Source organism: Entelurus aequoreus, linkage group LG22 (genome assembly GCF_033978785.1).
Source record: "Entelurus aequoreus isolate RoL-2023_Sb linkage group LG22, RoL_Eaeq_v1.1, whole genome shotgun sequence".
Lineage (NCBI taxonomy): Eukaryota > Metazoa > Chordata > Actinopteri > Syngnathiformes > Syngnathidae > Entelurus > Entelurus aequoreus.
In genome coordinates, this window is record NC_084752.1 from 31,358,155 (window position 1) to 31,384,688 (window position 26,534).

The following is a 26,534-nucleotide window of genomic DNA, read 5'->3' on the forward strand; positions in this document are numbered from 1 at the left end:
CGAAAGCAGCGCTAAGATCAAGAAGCAGCAACATAGATGACGCATCAGAATCCATCGTTAGCAATAGATCATTTGTCATTTTTGCGAGGGCTGTCTCCGTAGAGTGATCTGCCCTGAAACCGGATTGAAAAGGTTCACAGAGATTGTTAGACGCTAAGTGTTCATTTAGCTGCTGTGCAACAATTTTTTCGAGGATTTTCGAGATAAACGGAAGGTGGGACACCGGCCGGTAGTTTACCATGAGGTCAGGATCGAGGTTAGGTCTTTTGAGTAGAGGATGAATAACCGCTTTTTTGAATGCTAGGGGAACAGTGCCAGAGGAAAGTGATAAGTTTATAATATTTAGCACTGATGGACATAATAATACAAAAAGCTCCTTGATAAGTTTCCCAGGAAATGGGTCAAGTAAACGTGTTGTTTGTTTTGTCCCATTTACACATCTTAACAATTCCTCTAATGTTATTTCATCAAAGAGAGAGAAACTATTTTGGAGGGCGGTATCCCTCGTATATACAGTCGTATCTGTGTTAATAGAACCCAGTTGTAGCTGGGATGCATTGTCTTTAATCTCCTTTCTAATGATTTCAATTTTCTTATTAAAGAAATTCATAAAGTCATCTGCAGAGTGGGTGGAGCTACTGGGAGGAGTCCCTTGTTGGGTTAGCGATGCTACTGTACTGAACAAAAATTTAGGATCATTTTTGTTGAGGTGGATGAGATTTGAGTAATATTTAGCTTTAGCAAAGGTAAGCATGCGTTTATAAGTTATTAAACTATCACTCCATACTTGATGGAAAACCTCAAGTTTAGTCGCGCGCCATTTACGTTCCAGCTTTCTACATGATAATTTATGGGCTTTAGTTTCTTCTGTAAACCATGGGGTACGCCTTTTAGGGGCCCTTTTAAGCTTTAGCGGTACTACACTATCAATGGTGTTGCGCAGGGCGTCGTTAAAGTTGTTAGTGAGGTTATCAATAGAGCCGACATAATTTGGGAATGGTGCCATTACCGAAGGCAGTAGGCCAGCAAGAGTCGTCGTTGTGGCAGCATTAATGTTGCGGCTGCTATAGTAGTTATTATTATTATTAGTTTGTTGACAATGAGTCAGAATTTCGAATTTTATAAGGTAATGATCGGACATTACTTTAGTATACGGGAGTATCGTAACTTTGGAGGTGGTGACACCCCTGACAAGCACTAGATCTATTGTATTACCGTTGTGATGCGTGGGTTCATGTATTATTTGTGTAAGACCACAGCTATCAATTATAGTCTGGAGCGCCACGCACGGAGGGTCCGATGGGGTATTCATATGGATATTAAAGTCCCCCATTATTATTATATTGTCGGCGTGCGTCACTAGATCAGCAACAAACTCTGAGAATTCACTGATAAAGTCCGAATAGGGCCCAGGGGGCGGTAGATAACAGCCAGGTGGAGAGGTGTGACAAACCTCATAGTAAGCACCTCAAACGAGTTATAGTGAAGTGAAGTGAAGTGAATTACATTTATATAGCGCTTTTTCTCAAGTGACTCAAAGCGCTTTACATAGTGAAACCCAATATCTAAGTTACATTCAAACCAGTGTGGGTGGCACTGGGAGCAGGTGGGTAAAGTGTCTTGCCCAAGGACACAACGGAAGTACTAGGGTGGCGGAAGCGGGGATCGAACCTGCAACCCTCAAGTTGCTGGCACGGCCGCTCTACCAACCGAGCTATACCGCTTATTATTTAGGTTAGGTGTAAGATTAAAGATTTCATTGTAGATTAGTGCGACACCCCCGCCCCTTTTAAGAGGACGGGCAACATGCGCATTCGTATAGTTAGGAGGAGATGCCTCACCCAGCGCAAAAAAATTGTCTGGTTTGAGCCAGGTCTCGGCGAGACCAACGACGTCAAGATTGTTGTTTCTAATGACCTCATTAACTAATAACGTTTTGGAAGATAATAATCTTATGTTTAAAAAGCCCATATTATAGGTAGTGGGCTGTTTTGAGGATTTTTTGTTAAAATTATCCGAAGTAGCAATATTAATAATGTTGCGTTTATTATGCGTAGTGCACTTTAAATAGTTTCGACCATATCTAGGAATTGATACGACGGGAATTTTCAGATTGTTTGCTTGGTGCTGCGATAAACTGAACGCATCATAGTTAGCCACCTCAGTAGAATGCATGTCTGCCTCTGACACAGTCACAACAGAAAAAACATTATGTGAGTTGTATATTATTCTAAGAGAATTGCTATGTGTGCAGGGACTATCCAGCCTGGCGCCGGCTAGTTCTAGATTAAATGACTCCTTACCAGGACTAGCGCTTCTTTGAGGATTAGCCTTTCGCTTTGTTGTTAGCCCCGCTCGGCATCCCCGCTTCTGCTTCCGCTCACACCGCTTACGTCTCCTACATTGACGGTCCCCGCTAGTACTTGACTCCGCTGCTACAAAGGCCGCTGGATGTAGCCCGCGAAGTATTCACATGCTAGCGAGGAGGTCCACCGTACATGCATCTTTCAGTCTATAACGACCCGATCTATCCATATCCAGAATTGTCTGTCGGTCGTATGTGACCACGGAGTGTCCACGCTTTGAGCCAGCAATGAAATTGACAGAATTGACGGGTATTTTTGCCAAATCGCTCTACACTCCCAAGAGCGTCTGCAAGCCGCTGCCATCAGGGCGCCGCCATCTTGTCATCAACAGTACAATATAATCTGAAGTTCAATGTACATTCTTGAACCCTTTTATGGTTACTCCTTAAAGAATTTGGAACAGCAGTAAATTTAAGTTTTAAAAATTAAAAAAAAAATTAAAAAAACTGTTAAATCATTGGTAGGCTATATTCAGACATACTCGGGTTGTACGGTATACCGGTACCAATGATTTGAAAATATACTATACTGCCTTTGAAAAATGCCGTGTTGTGGTGACGTTGGTGAGCCTGTTGAATGTGTTAGCGACAGAATTGTTGTTACAGCTCTTGTATTGCATGTAAAAAGATTATTTGTAAAACCCCAAAATATATGGATGGCTTTAAATCCCAAATACAAAGCAGACCTGAACCAATTCCCTCCTTCACTTTTAGGGCCGACCTGCACCAGAAGATGATTGGATTTCATCAGTGACTATTGTTGGTTGCCATACCGTTTCATTTTTTGCCTGGGGCCAGAAAACCACCCTGCAATATTTTCACCCACAAAAGTCAATTCAGTCTGGCCTTTCAACCCCAAAAGTAACCTTCAGATTTTTATTGTGGTGTGCAAATTGAAATATTAACATTGCAAAGGGTGAAGTGTTTCTTTTACACACTCAGTCTATTGAAACACTTTGTCTTGTTTGTGAACAAATTGGTATTATTTGGGCCTGATCTACTAAGATCCAAATACCACGTGCTAAACAGCATGTACAAAAAATACAATAGCGTGCACTATTAGTGGGCGTTTTGTGTGTGATCCACTAAAATTGCGTGTGAGATTGAAAAGTGGTGCAGAACGCCTTTTTTAAATGAGTTTTTTCATGTACTATATGGGGCTTTCATTATGGATACACTTATTTACTGCACATTTATGTTATCATGCTCCGACCTGTGGCGTTTTGCTATATTTTCAAACAAGCAGTGTACACATCATGTACCATTTTTTATGGGCATTTTAGAAACAGTCCTGTAGTGCATCTACAATAGAAACACCAATTGTTTCTTTAAAGCGCCAATGGAAGAGGCTGTGGGACTAACTGTGACTGTGACAAAGACTATGCAAGAAAATGCATATTCTTAATCCTACACAGGAGACATGTTGTATGTATGTTTCATCTGTATCAGGGGTGTCAAACGTATGGCCCGAGGGCCGGATCAGGCCCGCAAACAGGTTTTATCCGGCCCGCGGGATGAGTTTGCTAAGTATAAAAATTTACCTGAAATTTTTGAATGAAAGAAACAGCTGTTCTAATGTGTCCACTGGATGTCGCAATAGCAATTCTTTGTATCTTTGTAGATGATGCTACATATGTAAAAAATAAACCACATGATGTCGAGGAAAATTATCAAACTACGTAAAAAACATCCTGTATTTTGATTTTGATATCATTTTTATCTTGATAGATTGAAAATTAACACCAATGACTTGACTGTTAAACATTATCACATACATCTGCAGAGACTCCTCCCACCCCCACCAAGGATTGTTTTCCCTGCTGGACTCTAGAAAGAGGTTCCGCAGCCTCCGTAGCAGAACCTCCAGGTTCTGCAACAGCTTCTTCCCTCAGGCCGTAAGACTCTTAAACGCATCAAAATAATCTCCTCAATTCCCCCCAAAATTGATTAACTCGCTGGAATATAAAGACAATATAACATACATCAATAAACGTGGATGCATATGCAAAAGTGCAATATATTTATCTGTACAGTAATCTATTTATTTATATCTGCACCTTATTGCTTTTTTATCCTGCACTACCATGAGCTAATGCAAGGACATTTCGTTCTTATCTGTACTGTAAAGTTCAAATTTGAATGACAATAAAAGGAAGTCTAGTCTATAATTTATTCAGAAAATTTATATAACGACAAATAAATTACTAACCGCAAAATGTAAGTGTAAAAAAAACCTAACAACATTATGATTTGTATATTTGTGCTTGTTCTATTTGTAAACAAAGAAAACAATCTGAAGTCGTCTTTATTTGTAAGTTATCGTGCCGTGATTTTACCAGTCCGGCCCACTTGGAAGTAGATTTTTCTCCATGTGGCCCCCGATCTAAAATGAGTTTGACACCCCTGATCAGTATGGAAAATAAAAACGCCAGCAGACATAAAAACACATCAATAGAATTGGTTTTAATCAGCCCCTTTGGTCATCCAGCAGCTTTGAAATTATATTGATGATTAGACACTACAGTGTGTCTGATAATTTTGTGTTTGTTGCCAAATATGTTGCCAAACATACATGGGACGGGCAATCGCTTCCTTTCGCACAGTAGTGTGTGTAACTGTGTCAGTTTTCACATACTTTTCAGACGTTCAGAACAAAGGCGCAAAATAGCGCCCGCATTTGAGTTGTCTTCTTCATAAATCAAACTGCGTGTGCAGAATAATTAAAAAGTATTTGCATCTTCTCCTCCCAGTATTGTGGGCGTCCAGATGATCAGCATATATTCCACATATTAACGAAGACAAAGACGCAAAATGGATTGTACTCCTCATTCTGCTCACTTAACCAAAGCAATCGACTTTCCACACATTGCACAAGTTTGCATGTGTTTGTGCACACAACCCTTTAGTAGACCAGGCTCATACAGCATTAATGTACTCGTGTTGTCATTTCGACTGCTTAAAGGCCTACTGAAATGAATTTTTTTTATTTAAACGGGGATAGCAGATCTATTCTATGTGTCATACTTGATCATTTCGCGATATTGCCATATTTTTGCTGAAAGGATTTAGTATAGAACAACGACGATAAAGATTGCAACTTTTGGTATCTGATAAAAAAAAGGCTTGCACCTACCGGAAGTAGCGTGACGTAGTCAGTTGAACATATACGCAAAGTTCCCTATTGTTTACAATGATGGCCGCATGAAGTGAGAGAGATTCGGACCGAGAAAGCGACAATTTCCCCATTAATTTGAGCGAGGATGAAAGATTTGTGGATGAGTAAAGTGCAAGTGAAGGACTAGTGGGGAGTTGAAGCTATTCAGATAGGGAAGATGCTGTGAGAGCCGGGGGTGACCTGATATTCAGCTGGGAATGACTACAACAGTAAATAACTTCTCCGTAAGGCGACCTTTGACCTGGATTTGTCAAGGCTAAGCAGGGATACTGTTATAAATATTATATGATGATATTATTAATGTTACATTAAATATGATATGATATTATTAATGTTACATTAAATATTATATTAATTTTGCATGAAATATTATATGATATTAAGGTTACATTAAATATATGATATTATTAATTTTACATTAAATATTATATGATAGTAATTAATTTTACATTAAATATTATGTATTATTAATGGTACATTAAATATGATATCAATCAATCAATCAATCAATGTTTATTTATATAGCCCTAAATCACAAGTGTCTCAAAGGGCTGTACAAGCCACAACGACATCCTCGGTACAGAGCCCACATACGGGCAAGGAAAAACTCACCCCAGTGGGACGTCAATGTGAAAGACTATGAGAAACCTTGGAGAGGACCGCATATGTGGGTAACCCTATATTATTAATGTTACATTAAATATGATATATTATTAATGTTACATTAAATACTATATGACAATATTAATGTTATATTAAATATATGAGCTTATTCATTTTACATTCAATATTATATGACAGTAATTAATGTTACATTAAAAATTATATGACATTAATGTTACATTAAATATTGTATGACATTGTTCTCCTCTGCTAGCTCCTAGCTCCATAGAACACGCCAATACAATTCAAACACATGATCAACACACACAATCACTCAGCCCAAAAGACCGTTCACCTAACCCAAGGTTCATAAAGCTTATATATTTAAAAAAAGTTACGTACATACGCAAAAAAAAGCCAAAGCTGCATACTCACAGTAGCACGTCTGCGTCTTTGTCATCCAAATCAAAGTAATCCTGGTAAGAGTCTGTGTTGTCCCAGTTCTCTACAGGCGTCTGTGTATCCAAATCAAAAGTCCTCCTGGTTAGAGTCTCTGTTATCCGAGTTCTTCCATCTTGACTGCATCTTTCGGGAATGTAAACAAAGAAGCGCCGGCTGTGTACTGTTGTGGCTGACTACGTTCGAAAAATACGTCCATTTCGCACCGACAACTTTCTTCTTTGCTTGCTCGGCTTCCTTCTCCATAATGCAATGAACATGATTGAAACAGATTCACGAACACAGATGTCCAGAATACTGTGGAATTATGAAATGAAAACAGAGCTTTTTCGTATCGGCTTCAATGTGGAAGGCATACCCGTGTTCGTCGGGCTACGTCACACGCATACGTCATCCTCAGAGGCGTTTCGAACCGGAAGTTTAGCGGCAAATTTAAAATGTCACTTTATAAGTTAACCCGGCCGTATTGGCATGTGTTATAATGTTAAGATTTCATCATTGATATATAAACTATCAGACTGCGTGGTCGGTAGTAGTGGGTTTCAGTAGGCCTTTAAAGCAATGTAAAACGTAATGAAAAGATTCAATGAATAAATAGGGTTTTAATGTAGTCTGCACTTTATGTTAGCAAAGGTGTCAGTCTGAAAATTGACTAGCGCCATATTGTTTAAAAGGTGCTAAAGACACATCTCTACTCACTTAGTGGTGAATTAACTCCATAAGACAAAGTCATAAAGAAGCATTTTAGCCTTAATGGAAAAGAACCCTGCTGAGTGTGCTGCAGCTGTCCTGTCATTAGCCTGCGTTTGTTTTCACACTTTGTTTGTTTATTGCTTTGCTTTTGCACCTGTGACATGGCCTGAGAGGGTCGTGAGAAAGGATCCGGGTTTTAAGAGGAAGGATCGCAGCCTTGAAAGGAAACGGGAGTAACCTAAAGGAGTAGCCAAGAGCTGAGTTACTAACTGGAGCTATTAACAATCAGTCGGCTACTGTTTAGTTGACTACAGGCTGTAGTTGAACTAAGGTCTACTAATAGTATGATGCATCTCCCATCTGTGAGATTTATGAAAATAAATGTACCTACATCTATGTTGGGAAATGAGCTTCTATATAAATTCAATTTGCAAGTTTGCAATCTTTGTGAAATCATATGGTTTTAAGTTTGTACTGTAGCATATCTGCTACGACACGATCTGGACCAGCTATTTTTTCCACAGGCCATACTCCTCATTGCCTTCTCTACTTCCTCTTCAAGGATAGAGTTTCCTCCACCCTTTGTAACTTTAGGTATTTCTCCTCTGTTGTTTGAAAACAACTCCAATATATTCCTACCATCTTTTGAGAACCTCTCTTTGTTCCATGATGAAAGTAACATCCTTTTACTTCGATGCAACGTGCAGGAGTTTTTCTTACACCTGTTACCAGTCGGACAATGTCATACAATTTTCCTTTCTAAGGCGTTTACGTCTGCACATTTGTGGTTTAATAAAACATCTTCAGTTTGTCTGTCCAGATGTTGATACTCTTCAGTTTTGTTTTAGCCTGAAGATTTTTGCAGTCATCCACCTCTGGACTTTTGGGGTAATATTTACTCAGTAGACTTTCTAAGCAGAGACAGGGCCTGATCTACCAAAGGTTTGCGTGTACTAAAACACATGCAAACTACAAAGCTGATCTACAAAACGTGTGCAAAGATGATTACGTCTGTTAAGTGAGCAGATTAAGGAGTGCAACCCATTTAGTGTCTAAGTCAGAGCTGGGCAAATATTGAGAGAAAATGTGTCCAGGGGACCAATGTGTATGTGTGTATAAATTATATATACACATTTATTCGTAAAAATCTGCTGTACGGTATGTGTGTTTGGGCCCCTTTTTTTCAGGAACACTAGTACCAAAAGTCACAATGTTCTAAACACGTTATGACAGACCACCTCAAAAAAAGGAATGGAATTTAACAGTTTTTTACTAATTGGGACACCCAAAATGTACATGAAAATAAAGAAAGTGGGATTTACAATATTAACTATGAACAATAAAACACTGAATATTAACAACATATGGACATCCCTCCACTTTTACTTCTCAGACCAGATCCTCCATAGTTGTGTATCTTTTTACAATCAAGCAAAACACAACAAAAATGTAAAAAACAGCAAAATATGAATGCAAAGTGTAATAAACACCAACAATATGATATATTATCACGTAAAAATCTGTTTTCGCATCTGTTTCTGACACACGTGTTTCGGCCTGGCTGCTCTGAAAACAAACCCCGCCCACTCTGGTGTGTTCCTCGTCTGAGCTGCTGTGACGTAGATTACCATAATAACTCGTATAACACCCAAAAGCGCAGATTTCGACCATTGAAATACTTTCTATAGTTCAAGACTTACTGCAATTTAAAAACAGCACGGCACATCATAATGGCGGCAACAGTTTCGATGTTAAAGGTCTAAAAAAAGATCTAGAATGCCCGGAGGGCCGGATTGAAAATATTAACGGGCCGAATGTGGCCCGCCGTCCGTATTTTCCCAGGTCTGGTCTAGGTCTTGCTGATTATCAAAACGCCCACAATACTGGGAGAAGACGCAAAGACATTATACAGCACACGCAATGTGATTTATCAACACTCATCATTGCTTTGCGAGCACTACTTTGCATTTTATTTTGCACGTCCAAAAATTACTTGCAAACCGACACAGTTATGCACACGGCTGTAAACAAGGAAGTGATCGTGCTGCAAAGACAGACGATGTACAGAGAATCCTCCGTCCTACATGTGCGTGTCAACATATTTGGACTGTCAGGAATAAAAAATATAGACATACCGTAAATTCAGCAATTTAATTTTATAATTTTATAACTACATGCTGTGTGACTTTAAAGGGAACTTTTTAATGCATTCTAACTCTAAATAATCACAAATAAAATCTGCTTACAATAGAGCCAATTTGAGGTCCTCTATTCCGCCCATAAAAAACAAATAACCATCCAAAAACAGCCAACAATACTCAATTTACATTTTGTGGAATTGTTATTATAAGTGCTAACGTAGATTAACTATTTATAGCGGTGCCGTGATCACTAGCTTGTGTTCCTATGTTGACATCACCGACTGGTGGGCTGCTTTCTCGCCTCGGAGCTGCTGAAAGTTTATTCTAGATCATAAATCATGCCTCTCACCTTGATAGTCGAAGGATGAGGACGTAACCCTACATTTTGACAGCCAATTTAGACCCTTTAATGGCGAGAACGACACAAAAAGACGCTTGGTTCCACCCCCTTTTTCTTTGCGAGGATTATGAGTCATTCTTCATCTAAAAAGGGACTATAACAAGATTCTATCAGTCTGAATCCTAATGACAGCAGACTTTATACATTAGGTGATTTTTTGCTATGTTTGTTTGCTCTCATGAAGTCTGCAGTGAGCAGCAATCAGTGTTGTTAAAAAAAAAAGCGAATGATAAGTTTTTTTAATTAATGCATGCTTAAAATGAGCAAAATACGTAAATATTAAATGTTATTATAAATGTGCCTGTAACTACATTACATACAGTCGTGACCAAAAAGGAGGATTACCTCCAAATTCTTCAGGATAACATAAAATCATCAGCCCAGAGGTTGGGTCTTGGGCGCAGTTGGGTGTTCCAACAGGACAATGACCCAAACACATGTCAAAAGTGGTAAAGGAATGGCTAAATCAGGATAGAATGAAGGTTTTAGAAGTCCCAAAGTCATGTGGACAATGCTGAAGAAACAAGTCCATGTCAGAAAACCAACACATTTAGCTGAACTGCACCAATTTTGTCAAGAGGAGTGGTCAAAAATTCAACCAGAAGCTTGCCAGAAGCTTGTGGGTGGCTACCAAAAGCACTTTATTGCAGTGCAACTTGCCAAGGGACATGTAAGCAAATATTAACATTGCTGTATATATACTTTTGACCCAGCAGATTTGGTCACATTTTCAGTAGACCCATAACAAAGTTATAAAATAACCAAACTTCATGAATGTTTTTTGTGCTCCAATCACTAAAAAATAAGAGTTGTAGAAATTATTGGAAACTCAAGACAGCCATGACATTATGTTCTTTACAAGTGTATGTAAACGTCTGATCGCGACTGTATATACTTACATTATGCATATGAAACCTCAATGGAGGTGTTTGGATGTTTTTTTTAAAGAGTTTTAAAGGCAGTAACTGATCGACTGTCTCCGTGGTGATGGTATAGTACACGCAAAAATCTAATTTAAATAAGGCGGTCGGCACCACTTTTTAATAGCACATGCAGTATTAGTAGAACACACTAATGTGTGTACTACTAATAGTACACACAATTGTATTGTTTGCACATGCTGTTTAGCACATGGTATTTGGATCTTAGTATATCCGGGCTAGAGTCTTTTGAAACTGCTCCTTCACCTTTTCCTCCTTGAGTAGATAGATCTGAAGTTATGGGTGTTCATTGTATTTGGGAATATGACGGCCCAATAAAGCCGTGTGATAGATAGTCCAGCCCTAGCTAGACAAGACAGATAAACCAATCAAGTGTGTCCCTCCACAGCACCTATCATCCCGCCTCTCTCGTTAGAGCTCTTTATCAATCCACCCCTCCGCCGACGCCGCCTTCCCGCCATCTCTCTCCGGGCTCACCCGGAGACCGACGGCTTTATTGTCTTAATTAAAACAGAGCCTGTTTAATTATTTTAATCCTCGCGAGCGTACAGTAGGGACCGACTGGTGAGGAAGGAAGCAGGAAGGTGAGGAAGAGGAGGAGGAGGAGAACTATGGCCCTGACATTTCAAATTAAGCTCTTCAAGTTCAAAAAGAAGGAGTTCTTATCGCTTTTCCTCTTTTCGTTCATTTTCCAATTTGTGGCCTCCTCTCCTGCACATGTTCTGGCCTTTTTCTTCTTCCTTCTCCTCCTGCTGCTCACTTCTTTCTTCCTCCTCTTGACTACCTTTGTGAGATTAGCAGTTTGAAGAGCAGTCCTTCATTCAAGTGCAGGACATCAAAAGAAGCTGTGATTGTTACAATAGCACATTTTTTCCAAATACGTGCATTTGGAAAAAAAAATCATATTATCTTATTAATGCTACCAACTAGGGACGGGCTATATGGCCTAAAATCTATATAATTGCTGCCTCCTGCGAAAACATTATGGATAATAACATATTATTTAGCATCTAAATGATAATAAAACCATTTCTAAACAGGCTTCTAATTTGGCTGCTGACTATGCAGTATTATATTGAGGCATTTAGTATTTTCACAAAATGATTACTAATCTACTTGATATTTTTTTGTTAATAGCTGGTTAGTTGTTGTTGTAACATGGTTCTATTTACACTTGTGTTAAAATGTACTAAGTAGGTATTCTCCTGTTGTTTGGCTATTTTACATTAGTTTTAGGTTACTATAGATTTGAGTATCGATCCAATACAAAGGAATGATTAAATTATGAATAATTGCATTTTTGATCACAATTCCAATTAGACAAAAACATAGTATGGCATCCATCCATCCATTTTCTACCGCTTGTCCCAAATATATATTTTTTCTGTAATTAATACATTTTTATTTTTATATTTTTGTATATATACTGTATTTTAATATATTTTTATTTTGTAATTAAAATGTTTAACAATTTCCTTGTTACCTTTTGTTACATACCACTGCTGGTTCTGATTTAAATCCACCCATCCATCCATCCATCCATCTTCTTCCGCTTATCCAAGGTCGGGTCGCGGGGGCAGCAGCCTAAGCAGGGAAACACAGACTTCCCTCTCCCCAGCCACTTCGTCCAGCTCTTCCCGGGGGATCCCGAGGCGTTCCCAGGCCAGCCGGGAGACATAGTCTTCCCAACGTGTCCTGGGTCTTCCCCGTAGCCTCCTACCGGTCAGACGTGCCCTAAACACCTCCCTAGGGAGGCGTTCGGGTGGCATCCTGACCAGATGCCCGAACCACCTCATCTGGCTCCTCTCGATGTGGAGGAGCAGCGGCTTTACTTTGAGCTCCCCCCGGATGGCAGAGCTTCTCACCCTATCTCTAAGGGAGAGCCCCGCCACCCGGCGGAGGAAACTCATTTTGGCCGCTTGTACCCGTGATCTTGTCCTATGGTCATGAGCCCAAAGCTCATGACCATAGGTGAGGATGGGAACGTAGATCGACCGGTAAATTGAGAGCTTTGCCTTCAGGCTCAGCTCCTTCTTCACCACAACGGATCGATACAGCGTCTGCATTACTGAAGACGCCTCACCGATTCGCCTGTCGATCTCACGATCCACTCTTCCCTCACTCATGAACAAGACTCCGAGGTACTTGAACTCCTCCACTTGGGGCAGGGTCTCCTCCGCAACCCGGAGATGGCACTCCACCCTTTTCCGGGCGAGAACCATGGACTCGGACTCGGACTCGGAGGTGCTGATTCTCATCCCGGTCGCTTCACACTCAGCTGCGAACCGATCCAGTGAGAGCTGAAGATCCTGGCCAGATGAAGCCATCAGGACCACATCATCTGCAAAAAGCAGAGACCTAATCCTGCAGTCACCAAACCAGATCCCCTCAACGCCTTGACTGCGCCTAGAAATTCTGTCCATAAAAGTTATGAACAGAATCGGTGACGAAGGGCAGCCTTGGCGGAGTCCAACCCTCACTGGAAACGTGTCCGACTTACTGCCGGCAATGCGGACCAAACTCTGGCACTGATCATACAGGGAGCGGACCGCCACAATCAGACAGTTCGATACCCCATACTCTCTGAGCACTCCCCACAGGACTTCCCCAGGGACACGGTCGAATGCCTTCTCCAAGTCCACAAAACACATGTAGACTGGTTGGGCAAACTCCCATGCACCCTCAAGGACCCTGCCGAGAGTATAGAGCTGGTCCACAGTTCCACGACCAGGACGAAAACCACACTGTTCCTCCTGAATCCGAGGTTCGACTATCCGGCGTAGCCTCCTCTCCAGCACACCTGAATAGACCTTACCAGGAAGGCTGAGGAGTGTGATCCCACGATAGTTAGAACACTCCCTCCGGTGCCCCTTCTTAAAGAGAGGAACCACCACCCCGGTCTGCCAATCCAGAGGTACCGCCCCCGATGTCCACGCGATGCTGCAAAGTCTTGTCAACCAAGACAGCCCCACAGCATCCAGAGCCTTAAGGACCTCCGGGCGGAGCTTGACGGCATCCCTCACCGCCAGTGTCCACCAACGGGTTCTAGGATTACCGCCACGACAGGCACCAACTACCTTGCGGCCACAGCTCCAATCAGCCGCCTCGACAATAGAGGCGCGGAACATGGTCCATTCGGACTCAATGTCCAGCACCTCCCTCGTGACATGTTCAAACTTCTTCCGGAGGTGGGAATTGAAACTCTCTCTGACAGGAGACTCTGCCAGACGTTCCCAGCAAACCCTCACAATGCGTTTGGGCCTGCCAGGTCTGTCCGGCATCCTCCCCCACCATCGCAGCCAACTCACCACCAGGTGGTGATCGGTAGAAAGCTCCGCCCCTCTCTTCACCCGAGTGTCCAAAACACGAGGCCGCAAATCCGATGACACAACTACAAAGTCGATCATGGAACTGCGGCCCAGGGTGTCCTGGTGCCAAGTGCACATATGGACACCCTTATGCTTGAACATGGTGTTCGTTATGGACAATCTGTGACGGGCACAAAAGTCCAACAACAAAACACCGCTCGGGTTCAGATCCGGGCAGCCATTCTTCCCAATCATGCCTCTCCAGGTTTCACTGTCGCTGCCAACATGAGCGTTGAAGTCCCCCAGTAGAACGAGGGAATCACCCGGGGGAGCACTCTCAAGTACTCCCTCGAGTGAATCCAAAAAGGGTGGGTACTCTGAGCTGCGGTTTGGCGCTTAAGCGCAAACCACAGTCAGGACCCGTTCCTCCACCCGAAGGCGGAGGGAAGCTACCCTCTCGTCCACCGGGTTGAACTCCAACATGCAGGCTCTGAGCCGGGGGTAAACAAGATTTGCCACCCCAGCCTGTCGCGTCTCACTGCCGGCAACGCCAGAGTTGAAGAGAGTCCAGCCCCTCTCGAGAGAACTGGTTCCAGAGCCCTTGCTGTGCGTCGAAGTGAGTCCGACTATGTCTAGCCGGAACTTCTCCACCTCGCGCACTACCTCAGGCTCCTTCCCCCCGAGCGAGGTGACGTTCCACGTCCCAAGAGCTAGCTTCTGTAGCCGAGGATCGGACCGCCAAGTGCCCTGCCTTCGGCTGCCGCCCAGCTCACATCACACCCGACCTCTATGACCCCTGCTATGGGTGGTGAGCCCATTGGAGGGGGGACCCACGTTTCCTCTTCGGGCTATGCCCGGCCGGGCCCCAAGGCTCGCCATCGTGCCCCACCTCCGGGCCTGGCTCCAGAGGGGGGCCCCGGTGACCCGCGTACGGGCGAGGGAAATCTGGGTCCATAGTTTTTATTTTTCATTGAGGTCTTCGAGCTGCTCTTTGTCTGATCCCTCACCTAGGACCAGTTTGTCTTGGGAGACCCTACCAGGGGGCATAAAGCCCCCGGACAACATAGCTCATAGGATCATTGGGACACGCAAATTCCTCTACCACGGTAAGGTGGCAGCTCAGAGAGGAGTGATTTAAATCCCTCTGGGTTTTTTTCCCCCTAAAGTCCTCCTATTATTATTTCCCGAGTTTTTAAACAATAACAAAACTGACAAAAGATTTTGATAGTAAAAAAAACCCCACAGTATTATCCACCTTACTTGTTATCGATATTGTCAATATCTGTATCAATCCACCCACCCTTGTTTAAATTCAAAATCTCTAGCTTAGTGGTTAGCATGACTTCTTATATCCTCTTACAGTGTGTATTGTAGCAGGTTTAGCTATTCCTCTTCATCCAGTGATAATACTACTTCTTAGTTGATTTGCTCAAAATGGATGGAATTGAGGATGTTAGCTGCGCCCGCTAACAAGATCGCTACATTGCTTTGACACATTTGTTTATCGCTGTCAAATTTGCGGGTCTCAGATAGAATGTTTATCAACATGTACTACCATGATATGGCGATAGTATCAAAATGTCCATCTATGGCCAACAATTAAAATCATTTATATCGTATATTGTCCATATTGCGCAACCCTACCCCCAAGCATTAAAAAAAACCTATCCACGGTAGAGATGTAACAATAAACGGTAATCATTATAAGCGCAGTTAAAACTCTCAACGGTTAGTATTTCTATTTTAAATTGAAAGTATCGAAAAACGGTGACCGATAACTGCACTTTGATAAATTTACGGACTGACTGGCGCCAGCTCCCTAGCTTGAATGCTAACGTGAAAATAAGAGACATTAACGTCTTTCTCCGTTAAGAAACAACATATCCCAATCTAAACGTATTCAATCTAAATCTAAACCATATTCAATTGTGCATATTGAACCTACAAGCTGTGCTCTCTTAGAACAGAGAACATACTAAGACTAAAACACTATCAGTGCAGTATAGGAAACACAAAACATGCGAAATTGTGGGTTTTCTGACCGTGTTTCTATTTATTTTAGTTTAGGACTGCAACAACTAATCGATTAAATCAATTAAAATCGATTATAAAAATAGTTGGCGATTAATTTAGTCATCGATTCGTTGGATCTATGCTATGCGCATGCGCAGAGGCTACTTTTTTTATTTTTTTTTATTTTTATTTTTTTATAAACCTTTATTTATAAACTGCAACATTTACTGAGAAACAATAATCAAAATAAGTATGGTGCCAGTATGCTGTTTTTTTCCCAATAAAATACTGGAAAGGATAGAACTGTAGTTTGTCTCTTTCATCCGATTATTAATCGATTAATCGAAGTAATAATTGACAGATTAATCGATTATGAATGATAAATAAATGATTACCAAATTAGTTGTTAGTTGCAGCCCTATTTTAGTTATTTAAAAAAATTACTTGGTCAAAAATAATACAATGTGTGTATATAGTACTTTTTGAGCACATTTAATAATACAGTGATGTTAATGATAACTGAGATCATTGTGGTCACGATAACCGTGTAATGAAATTTCGTTACATCCCTAATCCATGGAATCCTTGATTAGATTAATGCACATTGTTTAATACTACAGAGGAACAGCTACATTTGGTCTTACAAACCAGAATGTGCTAGACCAAATTTTTAAAGGTTATGAGAAGGAGGATTATCTCCTCAAGTGTGTGTTTTCTCTTATTTATAAATTTTTTAGAAAAGGTACCGGCGACCATGAACCTACAAATGGAAACCATACATACACATCTATGTCCTGGCTGCTCTGTGCAACATGGCTCATGCAAAACAATAAATTGACACCAGTCAGTGAAGAAGCAGAATGCAGGGTGTTACGTCTTATTGTGAAGAGACTCCTTTGCACACGCCCAATAGTGAAGACAACAATTTACCTACATTTGTCAGTACACCTGTACTTGTCACAAGAACGTCGACGCATGAAGAGGCGAGTAGTCGGATTTTGTTCAGTATTACGCAATGGTTCACTTATTCTTACACTTGAATGACAGTTAAGTAAGTTAAAAAGCACACCGCATGAAAATCAACTTATTTTTACATTTCAAAAGGTTCAGAATGTTAAAATTTTACATTGCCTGTACAGTTAATGAACTATAGTTTTACTCTGGAACAAAAAATTTCCATTTTCATTATTTACTGCTGAAGGAAAATACCTTTCGTGCCTCGACTAATATCCAGGGGAAGGTTGCTATTGTTCTGGACTATCTTGCCCATTGTGTGGAAAGTTAATCAGTTGGCTTGCACAAATGCAGCGTGAAGAGGTTTGTGTATGCTTTATTAGATAGATAGATAGATAGATAGATAGATAGATAGATAGATAGATAGATAGATAGATAGATAGATAGATAGATAGATAGATAGATAGATAGATAGATAGATAGATAGATAGATAGTACTTTATTGATTCCTTCAGGAGAGTTCCCTCAGGAAAATTAAAATTCCAGCAGCAGTGTACAGAATTGAGATCGAATTTAAAAAGCAAAAAGTAAATAATGGGGGTATAAATGGAAATTAAATAGAAAAATATTACAATAAGAATACAAATAAAAAGCAACAATGAGAATAAAAACATAACAGTAAAAGAAGAATATAACAAGAGAAACTAGGCAGTACTGACCATGTTATGAAAAAGTATTGCACTGTTATTGTTTTGCATCCCCTGTCATCCTAGTACCCCCCCTGACCCCCAGAGAGGAGTTGTACAGTCTAATGGCGTGTGGGACAAATGAGTTTTTTAGTCTATTAGTCCTGCACTTGGGATGAAGCAGTCTAGCACTGAACAAGCTCCTCTGGCTACTGATAACGGTATGCAGAGGGTGACTGGCATCATCCAGGAGGCTCACTAGTTTTTCCACAGTCCCCTTCTCTGCCACCGTCACCAGTGAGTCCAGTTTTATTCCGATCGTAGAACTGGCCCGCCTGATCAATTTCTCCAGTCTGGAGCTGTCCTTCTTAGATGTTCTTAGATGTATTATTCACCTTTAATATACCTGCTTCATTATCTTTCATCCAATTTGTATTTTGTCCGGGAGTGCGAATTAAGCCGGCATTTTACATTTCCTTGGCTACCTTCTTAATTAAATCTGTTTCTTTTCTTCTACCATCGATGCACTTTTAATTTGTGAAGCAAATAAACAGTCTCTTCCTCATTACAATTGCTTCTATTTTTATTGGATGGTATCTGCTTTTGGGTTATTTCCTGCACGTTGAGACTGGCGCATGCGCGATACCGAGGGTCCTCTCTGGCCGAACACTCCCTCGAGAGAGCTGGTTTCCAATCGCATAATCCAGGTGCGTTAGTCTGACTTTTCAAAGGCCGAACACGATCGGATTAAGGTGTTTCCATTGGCTCTAGGAGGTTTATTTAAAGCCAAACTATTTGAGAAATTGGACTAATTTAGTGCATGGACGCACACTGACTGACATAGACAATTAGAGAAGCTAATTTCAGCGGGTTTGTGCTAAAAACAAAGTTTCGTTGTATTTGTGCAATGACAAAAAAGACCTACCTACCTACCTTGATGCTGCTACTGTTGCACTCTGGGTAATGACAAAAAGGCAAATAACTGAATGCTAATAAGCTAATATTTTCTCACCCATTTTATCGCTCTATACCTCTCGATCCATTTCATCCGGGAATCTAAACTCCCAAGTTTTCCCCCCCGTTAGCCTCCTGATTAAGGAGCGACTGGGGCGCTCCCTGTTACCTCCATCTCAACCCCTCTCTCCCCAACACACACACACACACACCTTTTTTCCATCCCTCATTAATGTGCTGCTGCGGTAACTAGCCTATTATCTGACAGTTCCACTCCACTGACCTGTCCAATAACAGCTTTCACATCCCTGTAAATGCCCCGGAGAGAGAGAGAGAGAGAGACAGCGAGAGAGCGGCTGAGCAGCAGAAAGACATAGAAAATGAAAGGAAATGTGTGACTGGATGTGCATTGATGGATAAACCCTGGAGATTGGCCTCGTGTTATAAACATTTACGCCGGGCTAACAGATCATCTCCAAGATGGGGTGTGCCCCATTGCCACCCGCCTCCCCTCCCCTCCGGCGAATTGAAAGGCCAAGATTAGAGAGATGATAGCTTTTCAGATTGGAGAGGAGATACAAAAATGAGTTTCGCCGCAGTTAAGCAGCTGATAAATTGATGGCGCTCTCCCTCCCTCTCTTGCTCTCTCAAATCTATTAAACATAAACAACCTGTTTGTGTAGTGTAGTGGGGGAAGATGATAGCTGAAGGATGAAAAATGCATCAGAAATAAGAGTAGAGCCACTTTACAATAACCTTATGAAGGGTTTATAAATTGCTTATAGCTATGTTTGTTAACTTGTTATGAACCTCAACAGGCAAGGAAACCTCAAAAGTTCAATTTCCCAGTGCAATGTTCCAGCGTCAAACCCTCACCATCATAAACAATTTTTCTGTAGAGGCATTTTTAGGTAACATTTTGACATTCTCAACTGTCATATAAGTGTAAAAATAAGTTAAAGGGGCTGTTTGCAACATTTACACAGTGTCATGATCCATGGTCCGGATCATGTTTGTTTAGTGATTTTCTGTTAGTTTTGGACTGCTTTAGTTTTGGTTGTGCACCTGTGAGTTTGTTTTGGTTGCCATGGTCACTCATTGTGTTCACTTGTCTCTGATTAGTGCTCGCCCGCTCACCTGCTTCCCGAGCACTAATCAGAGGCATTATTTAAGTTGCCTTTGCCAGTCAGTCGGCCTGGCGTCATTGTTTGCTTCATGCTTCGTACTCCTTGTCTTGAGCCTATGCTAAGTGTTAGCTTCAAGTGTGATCGGCACGTGTTTTCCTTCGAATAGTTTTCTGTTTTTGGTGCTGTTTTGACTTTTCAAGAATAAATCATGTTTTTACCTTCACGCCATGTCCGGAGTGGTCCGTCTGCATTTCGGGAGAACAAACCCCGCCGTAACACACAGATTCCTAGGGCGCCAACTTTCCAATGTATTTACACAGTATATCTCGCATTCTTTCGGCTTCTATGACCTGACGTAATTACGTACGTACGTAACAAATGCATTAGCTTTAGGTGTGGTTGGCTAATGATAGCAATATGGAAAGCTAGTGGTGTTGTCCCGAGACCAATATTTTGGTACCTGTACCAAAATGTATTTCGATACTTTCCGGTACTTTTCTAAATAAAGGGGAGCACAACAAATTGCATTATTGGCTTTATTTTAACAAACAAATCTTACGGTACATTAAACATGTTTCTTATTGCAATCCAATAATAATTTAGTACTTAAATAAAACAATGAACATACAAGACAACTTGTCTTTTAGTAGTAAGTAAGCAAACAAAGGTTCCTAATTTAGCTGCTGACATATGCAGTAACATATTGTGTCATTTATCATTCTATTATTTTGTCAAAATTATTAAGGATAAATAGTAGAAAATTAATTATTAATCTACTTCTTCATTTACTGTTAATATCTGCTCACTTTCTCTTTTAACATGTTCTATCAACACTTCTGTTAAAATGTAATAATCACTTATTCTTCTGTTCTTTGGATGCTTTACATTAGTTTTGGATGATACCACAAATTTGGGTATCAATCCGATACTAAGTCGTTACAGGATCATACATTGGTCATATTCAAAAGTGACATATTTCCTATACATTTTTAACATTAACATTTTTGACCGGTAGTTTTTAAAGGCGGTATAGTAGTGAATATGATTCATTAGTATCGCGGTACTATGCTAATAGCATACAACCCCTAATAGCTAGCGTTAGCTGTCATTGAATGTATTTCTTATTGTTATTTTTACAAATGCAAATTGTTTGTTGCTTCAATTGGATTGCGCGTACGTGTTGACGAGACTGGGTGAGTGTCTGCCGTTAACACCAGTCGATTCATTCGAGCCAGTAAAAAAAATGCATTACATAAACTTTGTTATTGTCGAACAAATGTTTTCTGTTACACCACTAATGGTAACATAAAAGTTAAAGTTAAAGTACCTATGATTGTCACACACACACTAGGTGTGGCGAAATTATTCTCTGCATTTGACCCATCACCCTTGATCACCCCCTGGGAGGTGAGGGGAGCAGTGAGCAGCAGCAGTGGCTGCGCCCGGGAATCATTTTTGGTGATTTAACCCCCAATTCCAACCCTTGATGCTGAGTGAAGATAGCTGATAACAAAACACTTGAAGGCCCAGCTCAAATAGGATTTGCGCAGCAGAAGTGTCTCAAGCGTCTTACTTTTTATAATCCGCAACAAAAAAACGTTAACCACCGTGAAACAAAACAGTAAAACAAGCCAACTTGACATTTATAATAAATGACAAACCTAATGCATGCCAAAAAGCTATCTTAATGGCTAAATTGGGGCCCTGAGCAGAATTTCATTTAGGTTTGTAAAATTTCACACTTTTTTATTTATGTGAAACAATTTTTATTCTTTTTAATCAAACTTGAATCTAATTTGATGTATGTTTTGTACTAAATAGGGATGTAACCAGAGGTGGGACCAAGTCATTGCTTTGCAAGTCACAAGTAAGTCTCAAGTCTTTGCCCTCAAGTCTCGAGTCAAGTCCCGAGTCAAGACAGGCAAGTCCCGAGTCAAGTCCAAAGTCCTGCATTTTGAGTTTCGAGTCCTTTCAAGTCCTTTTAACCACAGACTAATATTTTTACACAGATTGTGTATGCTTTTAAACCGCTGTATTTATTTATTAAAACAAGTGCATTTGAAATAGCAGGAAAAAAAATAGTACTGACATTGCAATTCATAATATCACTATTAACCAGTCATTTTAATAGTTTAAACAATTTTAAACATTTAACTCATTCCTTTACAGAATAAACACATTTGCAAAAACAAGTGCAACTGCACTTATTTGTACAAAAGTGTTAACATTGTATTTCCATGGCATATTGCATTGTAACTAGTTCCACAGCAGTTTCTATTCTGTTCTTACCTTATCTCATTGATCTCATCTCATACTGTATGTGTGTTTATGTGTGCGTACACATGAAAAACATAACAAATACATGAAAATAACAATGAACAGGGTTGTACTTTTTAGATGTCAGGGCCCTATGCAATATGTACACATATTCTTAATATAGTATACATTTTAACTGACCTTTATTTGACTAGTTTTGTCTTTTTGTAGGTGGCTAAAATATGCGGTGCTGCTGACCGCTGTCTAACGTTATGTTACTGTGTGTGATACATTGACTAACGTAACGTTAAGTGTAGGTACCTCATGCAACCATGCTTAAAAAAAATCACTTGACAAAAAGTATGAATAAGGAAGCAAACTGCAGTGGACGCAACATATTGCTGTGTTTGAAATGATGTTATAACCATAGACATCTTATAAGTAGACGCAGTATTGGTTGCTGTGACGCGAGCAAATTGCATCTTGAAGTGGTGATGAGGAGCCGGCGAGCAGCCTAAACTGACAGTTGACAGGTAGAAAACAAAGATGCCGGGCTGGTGTTCAGCGTTTTCCTGCTCAAATGAGCAGACTGTTGAAAATAGGAATCGGGGGATTACTTTTCACAAGTAAGATTTAACATTAATGTACTTTTGGTTGTATTTTATGAAAATAACATTACCACAGAGTTAAGAAGGAGCAAAGATCTTCAATATTTGTATGTGAAAATCACAAAGAAATCTTCTGGGGGAGGATGACGCCCCTACAGGGGTTTGGTTTACAAACTTTCAGCCCCACCTAAAACAAAATTCACCAGCCGCCACTGATTATGATGCATTCTCATTTTAGGCAAAATATAAGACAATACTTTCTTAACAGTATAATTGTAACCAGGAATAAGTCTTCAAGTAACAATATTCAAATACTAACATTGTTGGGTCAGACAGCATTTGGTTTTATTCTGAATCCAGTGAAACAGATTGGTGGTTTTAGCTGATATAAAGACTTTCAGGTGTTTATATATGTTTAAGTATTTGGCCGACGCTTTTATCCTAAGCGACATACATAAAAAATACATATATAACAATCACTGTAAACATTATCATTTAAGGGAAGAATGTAATACAAAATATCAATACAAAGTGTCAAGACAGAATAAACTCTCTGCTGCTGCAGCAACAGAGATACGGTCTATAAGATATATAGATATCTAATGTATTCATACATTGTTTATGTAGGATATACGCATGTATATATAACGTAATTATATTGTTTCTTCAACTTAAAAATAGCTGACCGTTTTTTTCCCCCTTCTCTGGGCTTATATTCCCAGTTTTGATCTCGGACGTCTGGTCACTTATAGCATATAAGAATATTCTATTACTGTTAAGCAAACTATGAATAATAAAACATGTGTCCATTATCATAGCTACACGTATGACAAAAAAGCGAGTGAAAACGAGTGGTATTCAGTGAGGTAAAATGAATTAAATGCGCTGACAGTTCATTGCTCCTGCCAAATGAATTGCACTGAGTGGAGCGGATCACCACTCCAAGATGGCGGCCCCGCGTCTCGTCTGCGCCAGTAAGCAGTAGCGCTCGATGCTGCGTCTACTTATAAGATGTCTATGGTTATGACGTTAGCAGTGAGTTTACAGCCTCACTGATTTAACTACACAGCAAATAAAAGTCATGTTACTTAGCCAATAAACGTTAGCTTACATTCAAAACTTACCCTTCTTTGTGCAACTTCAAATGTCGAACGAAGTTGGAAGTTGTTGCGTCTCCGTCTGTAATATTCGAACTGCGTAATTTGCATACGGCAATTCGTTTTTTGTTGACCAAGTCGTAGTTTTTATACCCGAACGAAACCAACTTTGGTATAAATCTTTCTCACTGGCGCGTTGTTTGACAACTCTTGTTCATTGGTTGTCCTGCAATTTGATTGGCTGAATGCTGTGTGATGAAAACAATGTAGATCTAATTTGATTGGCTGTTGTACTGAGAGCACACACGCTGACACGCAGCACACACGCTGATGGACAGACACGTACAAAATGAAAGCTACGGAGCGCTCCCAAATAACTTTTTAAACTTTAGGTTTTGGGGAAAGTAGCAAGTCATGTCAAGTCAAAAGGCTCAAGTCCAAGTGAAGTCACAAGTCATTGATGTTAAAGTCTAAGTCGAGTTGCAAGTCTCTTTACATTTTGTCAAGTCGAGTCTAAAGTCATCAAATTCATGACTTGAGTCTGACTCGAGTCCAAGTCATGTGACTCGAGTCCACACCTCTGGATGTAACTATAAACTGTAATAATGATAAACGCGGCAGTATTACTGTTTTAAAGTAAAATTATCTAAAAAACGTGATTGATAATTGCATTTTCATAAACTCACGGACAGACTAGGATAGGATAGGATTGACTTGTATTCATCCCACAATGGGGAAATTACAGACAGTGCAGGTTTTTACTTACAGTAACGGAAGTAAAGCGTAATGAAAAACAAAAATAGTAATAAATACTACATATTGCTCACTAATATGTATAGATAAAAGATAAAATACAACAAAAACACACCAACATCGGTATTGCACACCACGGAAAAAAATAAAAATAAAAATATCACAGTAATCACACAAGTGCGTTGTTTACACCTGTAGCTGTGGGTGGAAAGGACCTGCGGTAGCGCTCCTTCTTGCACTGTGGATGTAAGAGTCTAATTCTGAAGGAGCTACTCAGGGCCTCCACAGTGCCGTGCATGGGGGGTCAGATGGATTGAACCTTATGGATGTCAACTTGGTCAGCATTCTTCTGTCAGCCGCCTCCTCAGTGCTGTCTAGTGGGCGGTCTAGGACAGAGTCAGCTCTTTTAATCAGTTTATTAAGTCTATTCCTGTCTCTGACCGTGCTGCCCCCACCCCTGCAAACGACGGCATAGTGCCAGCTCGCTAGCTTAAATGCCAACATGAACAACATTCCTCAATCTGAACTGGAACAAACACATTTCTGTCTGAGCAACTAAGATATTGAATTGTGCAAATTGAACCTACAAGCTGTGCTCTCTTAGAACAGTGATCGATCTATTCTCAAAGGAATACAGATGGAGGTATTTTCACGGTGCGTTCAAGGACTGCGGAACAGAGTAGGATGCCACAACACCCGCCAGAAATCATAAATAATAATAGATTTAATTTGTTACGCACTTTTCATTTAAATAATTATTCTAGTATAAACCGATATTTAAAACAATAAAAGCTTAGCCATTAAAACAGAAAATACTAAGGCTAAAACTTTATCTGGGGGCGGTGTGGCGCAGTTGGGAGAGTGGCCGTGCCAGCAACCTGAGGGTTCACGGTTCGATCCCCACCTTCTACCGACCTCATTATGTCCGTTGTGTCCTTGAACAAGACACTTCACCCTTGCTCCTGATGGGTCGTGGTTAGGGCCTTGCATGGCAGCTCCCGCCATCAGTGTGTGAATGTGTGTGTGAATGGGTGAATGTGGAAATAGTGTCAAAGTGCTTTCAGTACCTTGAAGGTAGAAAAGCGCTATACAAGTATAACCCATTTACCATTTACCATATCACTGAAGCATAAGAAACACAAAACATGCAAAATGGTGTGTTTTCTAACAGTGTGTATATTTGTTTTAGCTACTAAAATTAAATAACTGGGTCACAAGATTTCAGTACTTCTTGAGCACTTTCAACAATACCGTGATAATAATGATAACCAAGATATTAAATGTTCATATCGCTACATCCCTACTACTAAAACAAAAAAAGAAATTGGTCAACTTTCATTTATTTTTTTGGAGGGTGAAAAATAATAAATTGTACGTAATTAAAACAAATTTGTGATTGTTCCTGACCAGTATTGGGTATTCGTGGTCGGGGGTGGGGCGGGGGTCTGGTTGGGGGCGGTGGGCGTGGTTGGGGGCGTGGTTAAGAGGAGTATATTTACAGCTAGAATATATAATATATAAGGAGGAGTATATTTACAGCTAGAATTCACCAACTCGAGTATTTCATATATATTTCATATATATACTGTATATATATATATATATATATATATCTATGAAATACTTGACTTTCAGTGAATTCTAGCTATATATATATATATATATATATATATATATATATATATATATATATATATATATATATATATATATATATATATATATATATATATATATATATATATATATATATACTACCGTTCAAAAGTTTGGGGTCACATTGAAATGTCCTTATTTTTGAAGGAAAAGCACCGTACTTTTCAATGAAGATAACTTTAAACTAGTCTTAACTTTAAAGAAATACACTCTATACATTGCTAATGTGGTAAATGACTATTCTAGCTGCAAATGTCTGGTTTTTGGTGCAATATCCACATAGGTGTATAGAGGCCCATTTCCAGCAACTATCACTCCAGTGTTCTAATGGTACAATGTGTTTGC

General features: G+C 40.1%; 1 long non-coding RNA gene across 2 annotated transcripts in view; it reads right to left on the reverse strand.

Moving 5' to 3' along the window:
- Positions 1 to 26,534, reverse strand: part of LOC133639477 (uncharacterized) — a 183,926-nt gene that overhangs the window by 141,614 nt on the left and 15,778 nt on the right. The gene's annotated exons all lie outside the window — the stretch shown is intronic.